We start from the raw sequence: 21,060 nt of genomic DNA, 5'->3' as shown, positions 1-21,060 counted from the left end.
TAAATAAAAGAAACGAGTTCATTGTAAGGGGTTGCGGTAAGCTTCGATAGCAAAGTGGATCAAGTACATATAGTTACTTGAGTGTAAAATTTCCGAGGCTTGCAATGGGGCAAAGCGTCTTCTCATACTGATCTACGTTTGTTTCGACAGGATTCAGTAATACAGCACTATGATCTTCATTTGTAGCCTTGCGATAGTAAGAAAATCTTTCATCTAAATAAAACTGCAGAATCCAAAACAATACCAAACATTTTGTTCAAAAATAAGAGATATATAGTGATAAGCACGCCCAGGCGTTTCTGCCTGCAACAAGCGCCGAGGCCTTCCTTTGAGTCGGTGTTGGTAGTAGCCGCCAGTGTGGCGACGCGTGTGTCTCAAGAACCGACCTGCTAGTGGATTTCAAAGCAAGAACAACGGAGCACAGCAGTAAACGGTACCTCAAAGCAGAACACTGTAGCAAGTTTGGCAGAAACGAGCAGCACTGCCACGAAGACAAAGCTATTCTGGACAGGGTCTAAGGGTGGAAGTTGCTACTCGATGATAAGCACAAGCCTGGGACAATGGGGAGAGTTGTACCTTCCTCACTACTGTCAACAACCTTTCACCTTAGACCACTGGCCTGTCGCCACTACTCACTTATCCCCCAGCATGCACAGCACGCTACGGATCTCACAATACCAAATAAATAAACTGAAATAACATATTGTTGGGGGACTGGAAAGCAAAAAATAATATTTATTAGTGTTTTTGTTTGGAAACCTGTTACATATGACACATTATTTGTGTTTTTTAAATTTTTGCTGTGTCTGGATTGTATTATGTTTACGTGAGCCAAAGTTAGGAATGAGAAAATCTTAATGCTCGTTTTGAACATAATGTATTTTATAGATCTGGGTTACTAAAACTATGATATGCTGTGTTTTATTATTGCTGTTTTAGAATTAGTTAAAGATAAATAGATTGGAATTACTGTCATTTTGGGAAACTTATATGCATTTTAAAAACGAAACGTGGATTTTTACACTGAAAATATTTTACTGTTTATTGTGATTATTGTCAGAAGGTATTAGCAAAAAAGAAATAACTAGATCCTTAGTGCATGAAAAATGTTTAAGGGGAAATGAAAATCTTAGATTTTAACTGCGTTACTGTTGTGGTGTCATTGTGAGAGAATGGCTCGTTCGACGATGGTGTTTGTTAGACCAAAAGAATAAACAAATTATGCAAACTAAAGGTTACATAAGATACTTGGAGATGCATTATGATGAAAATATATATCTTGGTTCAAAATATGTGACATGTTAATGTGGATGAGTATCTGGATTATATTTAGACCATTTTTGTTTTTGTGATACATTTATGTAATAATGTGAAGCTTATGAAGATTTATATTGAAATGAGGCTCTGTGAAGTATTCTGTGCTTATGAGCTTTATGATGATTGTAATAGGGCAATGACATACTAGAGACTTTTTTGTGTTCTATTCTGTAATTCATTGTACATGTGTTCGTGGTGGTGCACTGTACATGATTCTGGAAAATGACTTAAGTGAATTTATGCTATATCTTCGTCTACAGTTTTGGTCTGTGGTTATCCTCATTATTTTTATCACATGTAGGCAATGGGTCTGACAGATTGGTAGTATCTGAATTTCATTTGACAACTTTGCGATAGTATGGTCTTGATATGAGAAAAATTTCTAAAATGGTTTAAATGAAGTACAAAATAAAATGTCATGTCTGACTATTAAATGTTAATACCAGTTGGAAAGTTTCCAAAACTGTCTGACATTTTAAATGCTTGGCTGTATATAGTTAAAAAGTGAGGGACTATACTGTGCTATATAAAATATGACCATCACTACTATTAGAATGAATATATCTGTGTTAGAATAAAACAGGAATATGAAGTATAACCCTGGTTGCTACATTTTTCCAACAAACAAAAAACTGTTAGATCACCTAGACCATTTGACGTAATTTAGGTGAGAAGCAGGGTCATTTTCGTGTTTTTTGAGATGTATTGCTTTATAAAATTTCTTTGTTTTTACATGGTGCCATTAAATGTCTCCTACAATAGCTTTATTAAATGTTCATTGACAACCTATTTTTACATTATATATTTCTGTGTCAAAATGAAGCGAAATATTTCTCATGATACTATTTTTCACATGGGTCTGTGTTTGGTATTTTCATGGAATGGAGATCAAGCAAAGCTTTCATGGATCTGTGATTACATGGGTGTTCTTTTGTTTAAGTGGAAGAAGTTGGGTGCTGGGCACAATATATTATAAAGATATTGTTCCATGTTCTTAAGAATATGAGAGCTAGAAAATAGGAAGAAACTGATAATCTTCTTTAGGCTTTTTATGGAACTACACTTGTGCCATTTTTCAGCCCACAAGTGAGCTAAAGAGAAGTATTTTACCATAATTGTTTGAAAAATAACATTTTCTTCTTAACATTAGTTCATTTTCTATGTATACTCATGTTGTGTTTCAATTTAATTAATTTTACTGTGTTTTTAATACTCATCTGAATTTTAAAAACTTTTTATACTCTTGCTGTTGAGAACACCCAGATAGTCACTAAGAATCATTTCGTATGTAAAATCGAATTTAAGACCTCCTCCCTAATAGAGAAAAAATGTGACATTCTTTCAGATGTAAAGTCAACAAACCAGCAGAATGCCCATAAAGCGTATGATAACCCAGAGGAGAAAAAGACAGTTCCTTAAGGAATGAAATGAAGACAGGATTTGTGATGTTTTTACACTTGTTCACCATACTGATTATGGACTGTCATCATAAATAAGACAAATAATAAATGTTTAGAGAGCCACAATGCTTTTTACAAAAAAATCTCACCTATGTGAAAACAGAGATTGTCAATCTGTGAAACAATTTAATTCTATTTTTGTAAGTGTAATATAAGTGTGATTGAAAATGTATTTGAAATTCGATTTAACTGAAAACGTTCTTTATTATATACTGAAACATTCTTTTATAATAACGAAAAAACGGAAGAAGTATTAGTTACAAGAAAATTACTCCATTTTTTTACATTTGGTTTGTTTGTATTTGAAATCTGTTTTTGCTTTGCAATTAAATTTCTAGTAGAAGACAAGAATGTCATGTAATTTGTTATGTTTTATTAATGAATAACTTTAAGATATTAAAAAATTTGATTATAATTTCATCTTATAATTTTTTTACAATTGATATTATAAATTTATCTGTCAATTTTCTTAACATTTCATAACATTGTCAGTACAAGCAAGATCTTTCACACTCTAAACATTTAAAAAATTCACAAGCTGTTAAATTGCTCTTATGAACTTATTTTCTAGTGTATTGTGTAAAGTCACACATTATCATACAAATTCTCTTTCTGATATTTGTGAGGGGATACTGACATACATCAAGTACTGCTGGAATTTCTCCTCCCAAAAGAAATCTGTAATATATCTCATTTTTGGCCCTGTTTGAACTTCTTTTCAATTATAAACTATTTAACTCATAAACCTGTATATTTATAAAGTTTTCTAGTACTCAGACAAAACTTAGCCTCATACACATTTTTCCATTTATATATTGATGGTTACTTATTCCATGAGATTATAACATGAAAATTAATTTTCCAATAAACGACAGTAAAAGAGCATAAACCAGGATATTGTTACTTATCGTTAATTTGCAAAGTCGTTTTGATATTCAAAATAAATGCCTGCATTTACATTTATATTGATTTACAATCGATATCTGATTGAGACACCAACTTAACACAAAATGTATATGTTTAGAAATATCTACACGAATTTTACGACACTGTTATTACCTATTATTTTCATTAATCTCTAAGGCATTTGTGGAACATAACGTTGTAGCGAGTGACGACCATGGCAAAGCATAATCGTTAGTTATGTATTCTCCTCTGCACTGAATTCTTTGACTTGTTTCTCTTCTCTTACATTTTCGCCGGTATTTCGATTTCTGATTGAAACTAATTGATTAATGAAGGGAACAGCGGGAGACTACAGGACAGTAACAGTCAGACAGAACAGGTGAAATGGGACGTATTCTGAAAACACAGAAATGCGAACCAGTCTCGTTACAGGAAAAGGTGGAAACTTACCAGTCCACAATTTTGGACTACATGGGCCAGTGGTCGTCAAACATTTCCGCTCAAGAGCCAACTTCGACATTGTGAGGGCGGCACCTCTGGCCGCATATGTACCGATCTTATTATTAATTGTCAAGCTACTTAAATTAGTTCGAATGGTTCAAAGGGCTCTGAGCACTATGTGACTTAACTTCTGAGGTCATCGGTCACCTAGAACTTAGAACTAATTAAACCTAACTAACCTAAGGACATCACACACATCCATGTTCGAGGCAGGATTCGAACCTGCGACCGTAGCGGTCGCTCGGTTCCAGACTGTAGCGCCTAGAACCGCACGGCCACTCCGGCTGGCACTTAAATTAGTAAGTTAGTGTAAGTTACTCCCAGCAGACTAGCCATGACAAGCGCGCGATAACCACAAATATTGATCGTTAAGTCGGCACTATCTGAAACACTTCGTGTCAACTATTCTGTTTCAGAGTGCTGACTTCCTCGCCGAACCCAAAGCTGTGACGTTGTAATTGCCTGACGAAGTTTTAGGTTCACTATATGTGCGAATCACTTTGGTTAATAATAGTTTTGTATTTAAATGCACTACTGAATATAAGACACCATCATGAAAGTTTTGTAAATGATTCAAACGCTAGTTTTCTTCTAACAACTGCATTGCATTAATTTAATGTTCCTTGCTGCAAATAAGTACTGCGTTTGAAGATGACTGTCTGTGTAATCAGCATTCACGAATCAATGTTACTTCCGTGTAAAAATTTGTAGCGCTGTATTTTATCGGTATGAGTCGAGCACGCTCGTGAATTGCCAGTACTGGAAGACAAACAATGAAATCTTCTCCCTCCCCCCGCCACCTTCCCATTCCATAGCCTTCAGTGACCGCCCCTCTTACCCCTCTGGAGGTAAGCCGCCAACCTTAGTTCACCGCTGAATTCACCAACGTCAATTAAAATAAAGCACGTCTTAAAATATTACTATAAGTATTTTTGTTTGTTACTGAGCAGGAAAGCCACTCTGTTAAGAAGCTCTCAGCGTTATTTGAAGTTTCTAGAGTAAGCTGTTAATTTCTAGATTCATATTATTATAAAATACAACTGAGAACTGTGGGCCGCGCGAATATTTGATTCGCACGAATATCTGACTGACTGATTTGACGACCACTGACACAGGCGAACGTGGACCCCCCCCCCCCCCCCCCCCTCAGTGACAGTGCTGATGGAGGAATTTGGAGATGAATCTCCAGGATTTGAATCACAAATGGAAGAAATGAAAGAAATAAACCATGAGCATAAAAGTGTTGTGAGCACACTGGTGGTCACCTGCCCATCAATCTGACCAACAAGAGTTACTGAATGTGCTCATCGACCATACCCAGTTTAGAGCAAATGTCAGGCAAGGCCTCACTGTTCACTGATAGGCCCTGCTTCTTAATATCTAGTGTCAGAGCTTCGACGTGGATTTAGACCTTGTTACAATGAGCCTGGTAGACCTTAATGAACGAATCGCCAACTGCATGAATGCTTCTTCTTGCCGGTCTAGTTTGGCCCATCTTGGTGCGAGTTACTCATCTATCTCTGCTTCTTGTCACGCATCTCTTAGCACGATATTTCTGTCAATGGCAGTGACTGTTTTAGCATTTTTTAACCATACCATAAACTGCTCTACCGTAGCTTGGAAAGTGCTGTCGCCAATAGCTGGTTGTGAAGAGGTTCTCGCTTTTAGATAATCTTCAACTGCATCGGAAGTGTCAAAGGACGGTCATTGTTTCCTAAGTCGCCTGCGTGCTGCAACTCATCGACGGCAGGAGCAATGGCGTCACCATTGGCAGGTGTGAGGACAGCAGTGGAGGCACCGGAGTCAATGGAAGCAGCATCTCAGTGTTACCCCCGGGTAACGTGTTGGCATAGGCTAGTGAGGCAGCATCTAACGACCCCTCCACTGGCGAGACATCCGGGCCAAACCTCGGTGTGGTCGGTGATTCTTCGCAGGCGTGAAGCAGGCCTCAGCTAGGGGGCTGGCTCCTCTGTAAGTGGTGGAATGAGAAGCCATACTATAGTTCAGTTCTTTTATCTTGGCGGTTCACGCATGCCCACCGAGACGCGGGAGACTGCAGCGTTGCCAGTTGCACACGCCAAGCAAAGTTACGTTTAGGGGGGAGCGCGCAGTTTATGAAGTAAAGCCACCACGGCCGCATTAACCCTTTCGCTGCTACAGAGACGTGCTCCCCGCATTCCGCGCTGTGCGCGATTTTGTCATCACTTCACTGCTCGCCTGTGTAGACACACGATGTTCCGATTGCTTTGACACATTTATCATTCGATTTCACAAAATTATTTGGCCCAAAAATTTGATTTTTACACATCTTCTTGACTGATACCTTCCCCCTATAAATGACTTAATTTTGTTTCGATGTTCAACGCAGTTATTGCGCAGCATTAAATGTAGTAAACCACTGCACGAAATTTTGAAGAGTTTGCAGAGGTAAAAGTCCATAGCGTACACTTACCATATGGTTGATTTCAGTAGCCACTAGAAATTTCAAAAAACTACATTCAAACGAATAAAATTCATGAAGTAAGACACTTCGATATTGTTTTTAAATAAAGAAAACATTAGGCACCAATTAAGGTTTGAACTCAGAACCTTTCGCTTGGCAGCCAAATATTTTAACCATTACGCTAACGCAGCTCAGCATTCAACAAACTTCCATAAGGAGTTTAAAGTAGGACGCAAAATACTGACAAACACTGTTGGTATGATTGTGAATTACTCACGTTTCGTCTAAGTACAGTAGGAAATAAACAATTACCGCTGTTCTTTATTGCGAAAAAGCGGTTAGTGAGAATGATGCAAACACCTTTCCTTGCTATCGCCTGAATTAGGAGGTTTATTACTTGTTTGGTTTAATTAATTAATAGAATATGAAGCAATTGGTATAAAGAATGCTTATTCCAAACTTTCTATAAAAGAAAGTCTGCTATCAAGACATTCCTTTCGTTCAGTTACTTTATTTATGACTGAACGCTTCTAAAACTGAAGACACTCGTCCATGCTCTGTACTGCAGTCGAGTTCTGGCAACGTCGTTCTCTGTTCATTGGCTGACTGTGTTTTGTGACGTCAGATGCGCAGAACGAACCTAAACTCGGCCGCCGTCATAAATGACGCGCACTTTAGTGAGAGGTCTGTCCTCTATCCCTTGTTGCCTGTTAAGCCATCTGCCCAGCTTTGCAAGCGATTACTTGTTACTCGTAGCCTGTTACAGAAATCAACGACTGGGAATTGACTCTCCCTAGAGTGATAGGAACATTCCGAAAAAACTATCGCCACCCACAGTATTGGAAGTGATTACTGGGAAACAGCATGTACTGCCGTCATCGCTAAGGTTTCGGCCAAGCATGGCTAAAGTTGTACTAGGGCGGAGTGTTCTGAAATATACTTGTGTGACTCACGATCACGACCTAATAGCGGGCATTCAATTAACGAAATCTCTTTTCATCCTTTCACAGTTGCCAAATCTGTAGATCAATAGGCTTCTTAGAAATTGAGAAAGCGATGTGTTCCATCTTTTGCTGTCTTCCCTACCATCATATTAATATGACTGCACATAATAGTCTTACCGCTCTATGGACCATCAGGCTTCGAAACGTCTAGCAGAGATTTCGATTTTTGATTAAAATTAATTGATTAACGAAGGGAACAGGGGAGACTACAGACCAGGAACAATCAGACAACTCAAGTAAAACCGGATATACAAGGTGTTAGGAAATCCCCATTACAAACTTCAGGACTTGTGCATGGGAGTCAGTATATATTATTTTGAATAGGAACCCATGCTCGGAAATGTATCGTTTCCGTTCTACGACAGTTTCAGTTCGGATGTTTAATTCAGCCACTTCTGCTTGAGGAATTGAATTAGGTGTGACTCAGTACAATTATTACGTAAAAATTCTAAAGGGAGCATAACAAAACGTCCATTTATCACTTAAGCACATTTGTTTGTATTAACACTTAAACATTACGTGTTTACGTAAATCCAAAACAGAAAAGAACCCAGCGTACTGTACGTAACGGACTTAAAAAGTGTTAATACAAAAAAATGTGCTTAAATGATATACGGTTGTTTCGTTGTGTTTTCTTACGAGTTGTTACCTAATAAATGTACTGCGTCACGCGTAATTCAGTTCCTCAAGCTGAAGTGGATGAGTTAAACATCTGAAATCATAGAATGAAAACCGTACGTTTCTAGACATTTGTTCCTATTCAAAATCTTATGTACTCACTTCCCCCCCCCCCCCTTTACAAGTCATAGCAATTTTTAGCGGGAATTTCCGAACACCCTGTAGTCTGAAAACACACAGAAATGAAAGGCAACCTCAGCACAGAAAAAGATGGGAACTTGTAGTCCACAATTTGGATTAGGCATGCATGAAAAGATGTAAAACACGAGAGAAATAATAATACCTAGTCCAGTCCCTAGTGAGAATATTGGGGCAGTAAATTCGAGATGAATCTCCACGATTTGAATCACGAGAATATGAACACGCAGACAGGGCAATGTGACAGAGACTGCCGCTCTAAAATTGTAGACACTGTGAAGCTACTTACTCGTGGTGGAAATAGCGTAGTTGCAGCTTAGTCACGGACGGATGTGCTATGAGGATTCTATAGTGAACATCTTGGCTGCAGCTGAACGTACCTGTGCGTGGTTTCTTCCAAGCTGGTGGAACCAACACATGTGTCGTGAATATGGAGGCAACCACAGCACTATTGCTGACCACGAAGCAAAGCCAATCAAGAACTTGAACGAACTAAGGGTGAGAGTGTGTCTCTCAGCAATTTTGTTACCTCAGATCCCACACACATACTGATGGTCGCTTAGACTTCCTTCCAACTTTATAACTGTGGGAAGGGTTGATGTCCCTCAGTGCAACCATTGCCTCGGCTTGAATTTAAACTAATTGCCAGAGGAACTTGTGTAGATTTACGCCATCTTGTGTATTTTGTGAATTCAGTGTCTGATGATCGATAAAATTGTTGTGTTCTGCCATTCCATAGTTTTCTACTTAGGAAAGTTATCGATGGCTTCAGTTGGTTTGGGAGAAGTGATTTCAATGTATTAATAATCAGATTAATTTTTTTGACTTTTTGAGTAATGGGTGTACAGCCCCATGCCTCCTACACCTGAATTCGTAGCTGCATGTGTGGTCCGAAATTGTGGTTGAAGAAAAGGTTTTAATTTTATTTTATTGTCGCTCTTTGTAATGGGACCAGGTTGGACAGCTGTAGACACTGCGCTACGTGCTCTAAACGCCTCCGGAAGTCTCTGTGTTACAAGTTCTCGCAGACGGGATGTATGTTTTCGTTTGCAGATCTCGCATTCCACTGAAGACGTTTGGATCCATTTTAAAGCATAGAACAGAACACGCGTCAGCTTTTGGTCGAGGGTGGGGGGTTGAAGGGAGGAATTCTGTTTTGTTATTATACTGGCAGAATCGACTGCGTGATGGCCTGTGACAGGATAGGTGATGTCAACCCTGGAAACCTTCACTTTTTCCACAAAAGCACATAATGAGGTCAACAAGTCTTTCTGTCAGTTGAATGTTAATTCTCAGTTCTGCCGTTACTGTGTATGATGAAGCCAAATTCTTCTCACAGACAATAAGCATCTTCTGTGTTGCTGCGATATGGTGATGCAGAAGATACCGTTTGGAAAGCAAGGGAGCCGCTCGGAGCGCTGTCAGTTTGCACCAGAGTGCTGGCTGTGGAGCCGGCTGATGAGTACGAATTGCGAAGTGGTAGTGTTTCTTTGGAAGCGCAGGAAAGTCACTTTGGATGTCGGATAGTTACTTCCGCAGTAAGTAGAACTGCTGCGTAGAACGACGAGGACCTTGCCCTCCGCTTCTTTGAAATACGTATTTTAATTTGCTTATACTTTATTTCTCTGGTATCATTTAATGCACTACGGATGTGATTTGTCCCTCGTGTTGTGGTTCTCAATACAGTACGCAAATTGTAAAAAGGCGCTTAGACATTGAGAAGGATTGTGATTTACATCACATTTTGCACAACGGATCTATGACAGATACTGGCCGCTTACATGATCACATCTGAAGTACTTCATAAATACGGTTGCACTGCGCAACACATCCCTTTAATGGAGACACTGTTAGGGAGAAATTGTGATACGCAAGTTAAAATACAAGTTTTCAAAGGGATTATTGACCTCTTTCCTTTTTGTTTTACCCGTTTGGTCATTCGCTTAATGCAACTAATCTTCATCGACGAATCAATTCCTCCCGCTAGCTCCCCATCCGTAATGTCAGAGTCGACATTACAGATAACTCCTTGCTTAAAAATCGATGTAGGCAGTAATTTAAGTTTCGAGCTGGCAAGCCCGAAGGGTGTCTCTTTCAACGCAAGCATTTGCAGCATTTGCAGCATCTGGCGCTGAAAATTCTACCCTAATTCTGTCGTTCACGCTGACTTCGGAATTTACAATCTTGCTCCTATGGACTGATTGGGCAGAAAATGTTAGCTTACCTTAGGACATGGAGTGCAATTTATCTATGTTTCCTAATAACCCATCGACGTAAACGTAGAAGTGCATCCACTGTGGAACGATTATTTATTCATAATTTCATACACCACAATGTGGCTTTGCTGCCGCACCTCATTTGCCTGATGAATGTTACTGGGGGTTTGAAATAATTCTGCTGGTTCGTTAAATACTGATATATCATTGTGAGATGCAGTAAAAGTTGCCTTTTTGAATTTGTTGTTATCTTACAACATAAGCAACTAGGCCTTGCCTGTTCGTTGATGGAATGCATTGCCCACAGTGGCTTACTTCTTGTCCTTCACATCCACACTCTCCTTCAAATGTTTTCTAACTATGCCAGGGTATATGCCCATGTAGAGGAGGAGTATAGGTTTCTCTTTGTATAACGTTAATGTTGCTGTTGCCAGGGTATATGTCCATGTAAAGGAGGAGTATAGGTTTCTCTTTGTATAACGTTAATGTTGTTGTTGCCACCGTCGTATGTAGTGGTTTCCTCTTCTTGAACTGTACTTTCTATTGTTGTTGTTGTGGTCTTCAGTCCTGAGACTGGTTTGATGCAGCTCTCCATGCTACTCTATCCTGTGCAAGCTTGTTCATCTCCCAGTACTTACTGCAGCCTACATTCTTCTGAATCTGCTTAGTGTATTCATCTCTTGGTCTCCCTCTACGATTTTTACCTTCCACGCTGCCCTCCAACGCTAAATTTGTGATCCCATGATGCCTCAGAACATGTCCTACCAACCGGTCCCTTCTTCTTGTCAAGTTGTGCCACAAACACCTCTTCTCCCCAATTCTATTCAATACCTCCTCATTAGTTATGTGATCTACCCATCTAATCTTCAGCATTCCTCTGTAGAACCACATTTCGAAAGCTTCTATTCTCTTCTTGTCCAAACTATTTATCGTCCATGTTTCACTTCCATACATGGCTACACTCCATACAAATACTTTCAGAAACGACTTCCTGACACTTAAATCTAAACTCGATGTTAACAAATTTCTCTTCTTCAGAAACGCTTTCCTTGCCATTGCCAATCTACATTTTATATCTTCTGTACTTCGACCATCATCAGTTATTTTGCTCCCCAAATAGCAAAACTCCTTTACTACTTCAAGTGTCTCATTTCCTAATCTAATTATCTCGGCATAACCCGACTCAATTCGACTACTTTCCATTATCCTCATTTTGCTTTTGTTGGTGTTTATCTTATATGCTGCTTTCAAGACACTGTCCATTCCGTTCAACTGCTCTTCCAAGTCCTTCGCTGTCTCTGACAGAATTACAATGTCATCGGCGAACCTCGAAGTTTTTATTTCTTCTCCATGGATTTTAATACCTACTCCGAATTTTTCTTTTGTTTCCTTTACTGCTTGCTCAATATACAGATTGAATAACATCGGGGAGAGGCTACAACCCTGTCTCACTCCCTTCCCCACCACTGCTTCCCTTTCATGTCCCTCGACTCGTGTAACTGCCGTCTGGTTTCTGTATAAATTGTAAATAGCCTTTCGCTCCCTGTATTTTACCCCTGCCACCTTTAGAATTTGAAAGAGAGTATTCCAGTCAACATCGTCAAAAGCTTTCTCTAAGTCTACAAATGCTAGAAACGTAGGTTTGTCTTTCCTTATCTTTCTTCTAAGATAAGTCGCAGGGTCAGTATTGCCTCACGTGTTCCAAACATTTCTACGGAATCCAAACTGATCTTCCCCGAGGTCGGCTTCTACCAGTTTTTCCATTCGTCTGTAAAGAATTCGCGTTAGGATTTTGCAGCTGTGACTTATTAAACTGATAGTTCGGTAATTTTCACATCTGTCAACACCTGCTTTCTTTGAGATTGGAATTATTATATTCTTGTTCAAGTCTGAGGGTATTTTGCCTGTCTCATACATCTTTCTCACCAGATGATTTGTCAAGTCTGGCTCTCCAAAGGCCGTCAGTAGTTCGGAATGTTGTCTACTCCCGGGGCCTTGTTTCGACTCAGGTCTTTCAATGCTCTGTCAAACTCTTCACGCAGTATCGTATATCCCATTTCATCTTCATCTACATCCTCTTCCATTTCCATAATATTGTCCTCAAGTACATCCTCCTTGTATAGACCCTCTATATACTCCTTACACCTTTCTGCTTTCCCTTCTTTGCTTAGAACTGGGTTTCCATCTGAGCTCTAGATATTCATACAAGTGGCTCTCTTTTCTCCAAAGGTCTCTTTAATTTTCCTGTAGGCAGTATCTATCTTACCCCTAGTGAGATAAGCCTCTACATCCTTACATTTGTCCTCTAGCCATCCCTGCTTAGCCATTTTGCACTTCCTGTCGATCTCATTTTTGAGACGTTTGTATTCATTCTTGCCTGCTTCATTTACTGCATTTTTATATAAAGAAGCGCCTTACTATTGGAACACGATTTATCAGTGCACAGTCCCTCCGACGGAAATGCTGACATTCTTGCAGCGAAATCCCGACGGAAAGCGAGGGTGTCTCTTACCCTCATAACTTGCGTAAGAACAGTACTGGTTTTTCGTCTTATTTCTATGTAGGTAATTTATAAATAATTTATATTTTTTGCTCCCAGTACTTGAGACTACTTTTAAGAGATTTGAATGATTGTAGAATAATTGTATATATTGCTAACAGTTTCGACTCAAATGACATACGCTACGACTAATTCATGAAGAAAGACTTGCGAAATTTAACATAATTGCAGCTTACGCCACGGGTATCAAGAGAATATAAACACTCTGTTTCAGATGTAAGTAGCACCAACACGTACTTCCACGTGAAAAAACGAACGCTGTGCCACTTGTAGTTTTATTCTGCTGTGTAACCATCTGTTTGTTTTCAGAATTACGAATTCCTTCTTTTTATTACTCTGTATAGCGTGAGGTAGTTCAAATAAACAATAAAAATATCTTGCAAACTTAATTTCAATACGTTTACAGCGTTATAGTTAACAAAAATGCACTATTATGTTAATGGTTCTCAAACAACTAATCTGTCACTGAAAAATTTCCGGGCAACACAATCTCATCAAACATACTGTTGAGTCAAATTCCATTTTCAAGTAAGTGTCTTAGTAAAAACACATCTGCTTTTAGCACATAGGTAACTGAATGTTGAAGACAAGAAAAAAGTGGGCACAGAACTGTATTCCAGTTTAAAGACATGTGCGGTGGGGTGCGACAACTATAATAAATGAGCGGAATTCGAAAAGAATAATGCAAGTAAGAAATTATTCCATTCAATGCTACTCAGTGACTTTCGATATATGGGGTAAAGCCAAAATTAGATAATATCTATGTACACTAAGGCCCGAAAGTCCTGTCACCGCCTCTTTTTGGTAATGATGTATATTTATAATCCATATGTCTTTACTTTTTTTCTCAGATGGTGAACGCAAGTACCTACAGTGTGGAAGAGTGTGTTCCAGCAAGTGCATGGCTTCGTGAACGTGCATACACTGCGAAAACCATAAAACATGTTCTACGGTATTTTGTGGCTCGGTTCTATAAAGAAACTACACCAAAGGGAACGATATTGCGATGACAACAGAAACTCTTCAGAATCGGATCCATTTTGGATGAAAAAGAGAACAGGTTGACCATCAACACGACAACAAATATGTGCAGCGGTGGCGGATTCTGTGTCCATATCTCCTATAAAACGATTGCAGAAAAGATCTGTTGCACTGTGTGACGTCCCGGCACTCCAAGCGCGTGCTGATATTGTTGACGCCGTAGAGCTGCTACTGCCACAGCTCTCGCAGTGGAGTTGAGACACGATGCGCGATGACGTAGGTGCCCGTTGGTGAACGGGAGACAGAAATGCGAACTCGTACGATGGACGCTTCTTCTGATTTAAGATTGAATGATTCGTTGCCCGGATATGCAGTAGTTGTTAAATCTTATCTCATCCGCATCGTACGCACCACCAATTGCGCGGAAACATTGTAATTATCAGTCTTCTCGTACGTTGTTGGCTCGTTGCTATGGAGTTGTTGAACCTGTATGAAGCAAGATCCACAGATACTCTTTGATCACGTCTGAGTGAACCTACGCCGTAATATATTTTAAAAAAATGTTCAGAAGGTCTCTTTTCAATTAATGAAGTAGGTATTTTGATATTCAGATTAAATTGTCCCTGCTGAACAGTCGTTGGTTAACTGTTATTGATTAAATCACTTAATAATGTAGTCCACGCTTGATATTTCACTTGGAACGAACAGTTTATTGTTCCTTGGCCACTAAATACTTTATAACTTTCGCACCACACGCACACGCAGTTGGTTGGTAAAGCCAGTTCTATTAAAATTAAGTTTCTTGACAATTACGACAACTTGGCTCTTCAGCGTAATTGTATTAGCTTCGTGAAGTCGTGTAATTGTGTCCTACTCGAGACTAATTGAGCGTAGTCCTTTGATATACTATCCACTCTTCTTTTAGTTCCAACTATTTGAAAGTCAAGTCCAATATTCACTAGTTTCGTCAATAAAGTTCAATTAACCTGTTATGCACGGTTAAACGCGTCTATCAGTTCCTGTCTCTGCTTAGAAAATCAGTTTCCGAAGTTCGTGAATCACGTCACGCAAGAAACACTTTTGAACGCAAAACAATCTCGTCGCGTTCCGTACTCTCAATAACTAAGACAAGAATTGTTCTCGCACGTCTTTACAGAACGACAGCCAGCATGCGACTTCTTCTGTGAAAGAACGCGCATTGAATTTCTTCGTTGCGCTTACAACTCTCTTCCACATAAAAGTTATCTCTGACTAACATCAACTTGGACTTAGCTTTCAAGATATTAATTGCAGTTATCACTTGGATATTTGTCCATTAATTAAATATGAGGTTTCTTCCTCCTCTTTTCATAACAAAAACTCTCAGTGTTGTATAATGTTGTTATTATCAAAACTTCTTGGTGTTAGCTTATCGGCAAAGATGTCGTATTTGCCAAGATAACTCTTCCCTATTTCACATTATGATATTCTGTCTTAATTGACTTTAAGGGCGTCGTTGGTGTGTTATAACTGGGAATTCCAAAAACGATTATGCTGACACACATAAGAAATGATCTGGAATTAGAATCTTTTACATCAACATTCGCAGACGGGTGATAACCTGCGGGGAAGATATGAAGCTTGCTCAGGTTTACTAGATGTGTTTGTGACGCTCCCGCGGCGGGCAAGATTTTCTTGTCAGACGAATGTGCAATTCATCGAGCTTTTGGGGATAGGGTATTTTCTTCTGGAGCAAGAAAACCCCATCTTAGTATGGTGAGTTAAGGAATAATCCTCCACACGTTATGATCTGGGCTGCAATGTCCAGTGGGCACCTCATAGGGCCGTATTTCTCTGACGGTGCAGTGAATCAATATTCTTACTAGCAAATGTTGCGTGAATGGTCTATTCCAGACCTCCAAAGACTGAACATTATTGATGACGAGTTGGCTTCAACAAGATTAAACTCCTGTCCAAAACGCTCTCCGTGTTCGAGAATTCTGGGATGTAATATTACCCCAGAAATGGAAAGGGAGTTAGGACTTCCGGACTAAGCTGTAATATAACAATATCAGTGCATCTGCCAGCGCCGGTCGAGTGGCCTCCGAAGAGTCCTAAGCGGCATGTCGTGAAACAACGATACAGGCAACTAAAGAGCTGAAGCAAGCTGTTAGGGAGGCATTCGAAAAAATCACACAGCCTATGCCTCAGAAAATTTCACACAGGACCTGACGCCACATTTTGTGGCGCCCACACTGATGTTCTGGATCAATAAACAAGCTGGAACATCGAGTATCAACGTTTGTCACACATCTACTATGACATGCTTGAAATAAATACACTTCATGCCAAAAAAGAGAAGGGGGGTGTTTGATAGGACTTTCGGACTAAGCTGTAATATAACAATATCGCATTTTAGAGAGAAATAAGTACAGGAAATGATGCCATATTATCACTATAAGGATAAAGAAACTATTGTCGGATGTTTATGTTTTTATTATATTCTTAAAAGGGCGTGGAACTAATGAAGAAAATTGCTAGATGCAGATGTCATACTACACGTAAACTAAAACCTTATGTTGACAAATGGACAGAAACGTCCCACAGAATTATTAGTTTTTAAGGCATGACATGGACAGAAGGTTTGCTTTTGTGACGATCAGAAAGATTTCGGCTCTGTTTTCCTTAGTATTAATGTCATTTTATCCTTATGTGGCTAACCAGCGTCTACCGATAGTTATCGTTTATCATTGTTTCATAATGAGTTTCCCAAAACTGGTCACCTCTCAGGGTCCTAGGGAAACATAAAAATGACCAGTCTTGTGTCTTCATTCTGCTGTTTCTACAATGTATTGTGCTACGCTCGCTGTCAATGTTAAAAACCATTACAGACAGAACGATCCACACTCACCAGATGCCAGAGTCAACAGGTCAGTTTGCCAGCCGCTCGGCACATTGCTACTGCAATTCGTAACAAAAACGAACAAGTGTCGCGACCAAAAGCGGGAAACACGTTCCATTCGTATAATTACGGAATTCCCTTACCTTTCCCTCCCCTTGTCATGCTAGAAATATAGTCAAAACCAGTAGACGCAAATAAGAAAATGCATTTAGCGCATGTCTTTCGCTCAACCTTAGTGAGACACAGAAAAAATTGAGATGCTCCGCCATAAAAATATTTGACCAAGTAAAGAATTTGACATATAACAAAATTCCAGAATGAGATTTTCACTCTGCAGCGGAGTGTGCGCTGATATGAAACTTCCTGGCAGATTAAAACTGTGTGCCCGACCGAGACTCGAACTCGGGACCTTTGCCTTTCGCGGGCAAGTGCTCTACCAACTGAGCTACCGAAGCACGACTCACGCCCGGTACTCACAGCTTTACTTCTGCCAGTACCTCGTCTCCTACCTTCCAAACTTTACAGAAGCTCTTCTGCGAACCTTGCAGAACTAGCACTCCTGAAAGAAAGGATACTGCGGAGACATGGCTTAGCCACAGCCTGGGGGATGTTTCCAGAATGAGATTTTCACTCTGCAGCGGAGTGTGCGCTGATATGATTAAAACTGTGTGCCCGACCGAGACTCGAACTCGGGACCTTTGCCTTTCGCGGGCAAGTGCTCTACCAACTGAGCTACCGAAGCACGACTCACGCCCGGTACTCACAGCTTTACTTCTGCCAGTACCTCGTCTCCTACCTTCCAAACTTTACAGAAGCTCTTCTGCGAACCTTGCAGAACTAGCACTCCTGAAAGAAAGGATACTGCGGAGACATGGCTTAGCCACAGCCTGGGGGATGTTTCCAGAATGAGATTTTCACTCTGCAGCGGAGTGTGCGCTGATATGATTAAAACTGTGTGCCCGACCGAGACTCGAACTCGGGACCTTTGCCTTTCGCGGGCAAGTGCTCTACCAACTGAGCTACCGAAGCACGACTCACGCCCGGTACTCACAGCTTTACTTCTGCCAGTACCTCGTCTCCTACCTTCCAAACTTTACAGAAGCTCTTCTGCGAACCTTGCAGAACTAGCACTCCTGAAAGAAAGGATACTGCGGAGACATGGCTTAGCCACAGCCTGGGGGATGTTTCCAGAATGAGATTTTCACTCTGCAGCGGAGTGTGCGCTGATATGATTAAAACTGTGTGCCCGACCGAGACTCGAACTCGGGACCTTTGCCTTTCGCGGGCAAGTGCTCTACCAACTGAGCTACCGAAGCACGACTCACGCCCGGTACTCACAGCTTTACTTCTGCCAGTACCTCGTCTCCTACCTTCCAAACTTTACAGAAGCTCTTCTGCGAACCTTGCAGAACTAGCACTCCTGAAAGAAAGGATACTGCGGAGACATGGCTTAGCCACAGCCTGGGGGATGTTTCCAGAATGAGATTTTCACTCTGCAGCGGAGTGTGCGCTGATATGATTAAAACTGTGTGCCCGACCGAGACTCGAACTCGGGACCTTTGCCTTTCGCGGGCAAGTGCTATACCAACTGAGCTACCGAAGCACGACTCACGCCCGGTACTCACAGCTTTACTTCTGCCAGTACCTCGTCTCCTACCTTCCAAACTTTACAGAAGCTCTTCTGCGAACCTTGCAGAACTAGCACTCCTGAAAGAAAGGATACTGCGGAGACATGGCTTAGCCACAGCCTGGGGGATGTTTCCAGAATGAGATTTTCACTCTGCAGCGGAGTGTGCGCTGATATGATTAAAACTGTGTGCCCGACCGAGACTCGAACTCGGGACCTTTGCCTTTCGCGGGCAAGTGCTCTACCAACTGAGCTACCGAAGCACGACTCACGCCCGGTACTCACAGCTTTACTTCTGCCAGTACCTCGTCTCCTACCTTCCAAACTTTACAGAAGCTCTTCTGCGAACCTTGCAGAACTAGCACTCCTGAAAGAAAGGATACTGCGGAGACATGGCTTAGCCACAGCCTGGGGGATGTTTCCAGAATGAGATTTTCACTCTGCAGCGGAGTGTGCGCTGATATGATTAAAACTGTGTGCCCGACCGAGACTCGAACTCGGGACCTTTGCCTTTCGCGGGCAAGTGCTCTACCAACTGAGCTACCGAAGCACGACTCACGCCCGGTACTCACAGCTTTACTTCTGCCAGTACCTCGTCTCCTACCTTCCAAACTTTACAGAAGCTCTTCTGCGAACCTTGCAGAACTAGCACTCCTGAAAGAAAGGATACTGCGGAGACATGGCTTAGCCACAGCCTGGGGGATGTTTCCAGAATGAGATTTTCACTCTGCAGCGGAGTGTGCGCTGATATGATTAAAACTGTGTGCCCGACCGAGACTCGAACTCGGGACCTTTGCCTTTCGCGGGCAAGTGCTCTACCAACTGAGCTACCGAAGCACGACTCACGCCCGGTACTCACAGCTTTACTTCTGCCAGTACCTCGTCTCCTACCTTCCAAACTTTACAGAAGCTCTTCTGCGAACCTTGCAGAACTAGCACTCCTGAAAGAAAGGATACTGCGGAGACATGGCTTAGCCACAGCCTGGGGGATGTTTCCAGAATGAGATTTTCACTCTGCAGCGGAGTGTGCGCTGATATGATTAAAACTGTGTGCCCGACCGAGACTCGAACTCGGGACCATTGCCTTTCGCAGGCAAGTGCTCTACCAACTGAGCTACCGAGCACGACTCACGCCCGGTACTCACAGCTCTACTTCTGCCAGTACCTCGTCTCCTACCTTCCAAACTTTACAGCAGCTCTCCTGCGAACCTGTAAAGTTTGGAAGGTAGGAGACGAGGTACTGGCAGAAGTAGAGTACCAGGCGTGAGTCGTGCTTCGGTAGCTCAGTTGGTAGAGCACTTGCCCGCGAAAGGCAAAGGTCCCGAGTTCGAGTCTCGGTCGGGCACACAGTTTTAATCTGCCAGGAAGTTTCATATAACAAAATTAACTTCAGACACAAACTGAAATCATATCTGCTTGACAGCACCTTCTACGCCATGCATAATGTGAAATAGTACGAAGTGTGTGTGCGTGCGTGTGTATGTGTGTGTTTTTGAGAGAGAGGGAGAGAGAGAGAGAGAGAGAGAGCATGGCTAAGCGTAAACTGGATCTCTGTACTGTTCACTACGAGTACTTACTGCACAATGAACCGCAAAGCTGGGGTGGCGGACGATGTGGTGTGCTGACGAGCTTCCACAAGCCGCTACCACTGAAGGAAGAGCTGTCGTACTGTGGCTGGGTCATTGCTGTGCTATTCGGTTTACTGAAGATAGTGCGTGGACGCTTGCCAGGCCCCTCCGAAGATCACCGATCATCGCACTCGAATGACCCAAGCATAAATACCGATAGGCCACTTTTCAGATACGGAACTTGGGTTTCGTTACTAGAACAAAACGTCTTCTATTCCACAATTTACAAATATGTCTTAGTTTGTGTGGTGTTAACAGTTAGGAAAACGGGATTCTAAATGATTGTATGGTGATCCTGCAACAGATAATATACTCATAGCACCTGAATTTGAGACAATAGCGCAGAAGAGCATAGCACCAAACTCCGGCATGAAAGTAACGACGATGCATCATGATAGGAATTCTACAACTACATCTACATACATACTCCGCAAACCACCGTACGGTGAGTGGCGAAGTGTCATTTTGACCACAGAGAGTAGGCCCCTTTCCTGTTCAATTCGCAAATAATGCGAGGAAAAAACGATTATTTGTATGCCTCCATATGAGGCACAATTTCTCTTATCTCATATTCGAGGACGTTACACGAAATATATGTTGGCGGCAGTAGAATCGTTCTGCAGTCAGCTTCAAATGTCGGTTCTCTAAATTTTCTCAGTAGCATTCTTCGAAAAGAACGTCGCCTTCCCTTAAGGGATTGCCATGTGAGTTTCCGAAGCA

General features: G+C 41.2%; 1 non-coding gene across 1 annotated transcript; it reads right to left on the bottom strand.

The window, feature by feature from the left end:
• Nucleotides 1–19,762: 19,762 nt before the first annotated feature.
• On the bottom strand, nt 19,763–19,836 carry Trnas-cga. The gene has a single exon. It is a non-coding gene; the product is annotated as a tRNA-Ser (tRNA).
• Nucleotides 19,837–21,060: the final 1,224 nt, after the last annotated feature.

This window comes from Schistocerca americana, chromosome 4 (genome assembly GCF_021461395.2).
Source record: "Schistocerca americana isolate TAMUIC-IGC-003095 chromosome 4, iqSchAmer2.1, whole genome shotgun sequence".
Classification (NCBI taxonomy): Eukaryota; Metazoa; Arthropoda; class Insecta; order Orthoptera; family Acrididae; genus Schistocerca; species Schistocerca americana.
The sequence above is the reverse complement of the archived record's forward strand: the minus strand, read 5'-3'. Positions and strand labels throughout refer to the sequence as shown.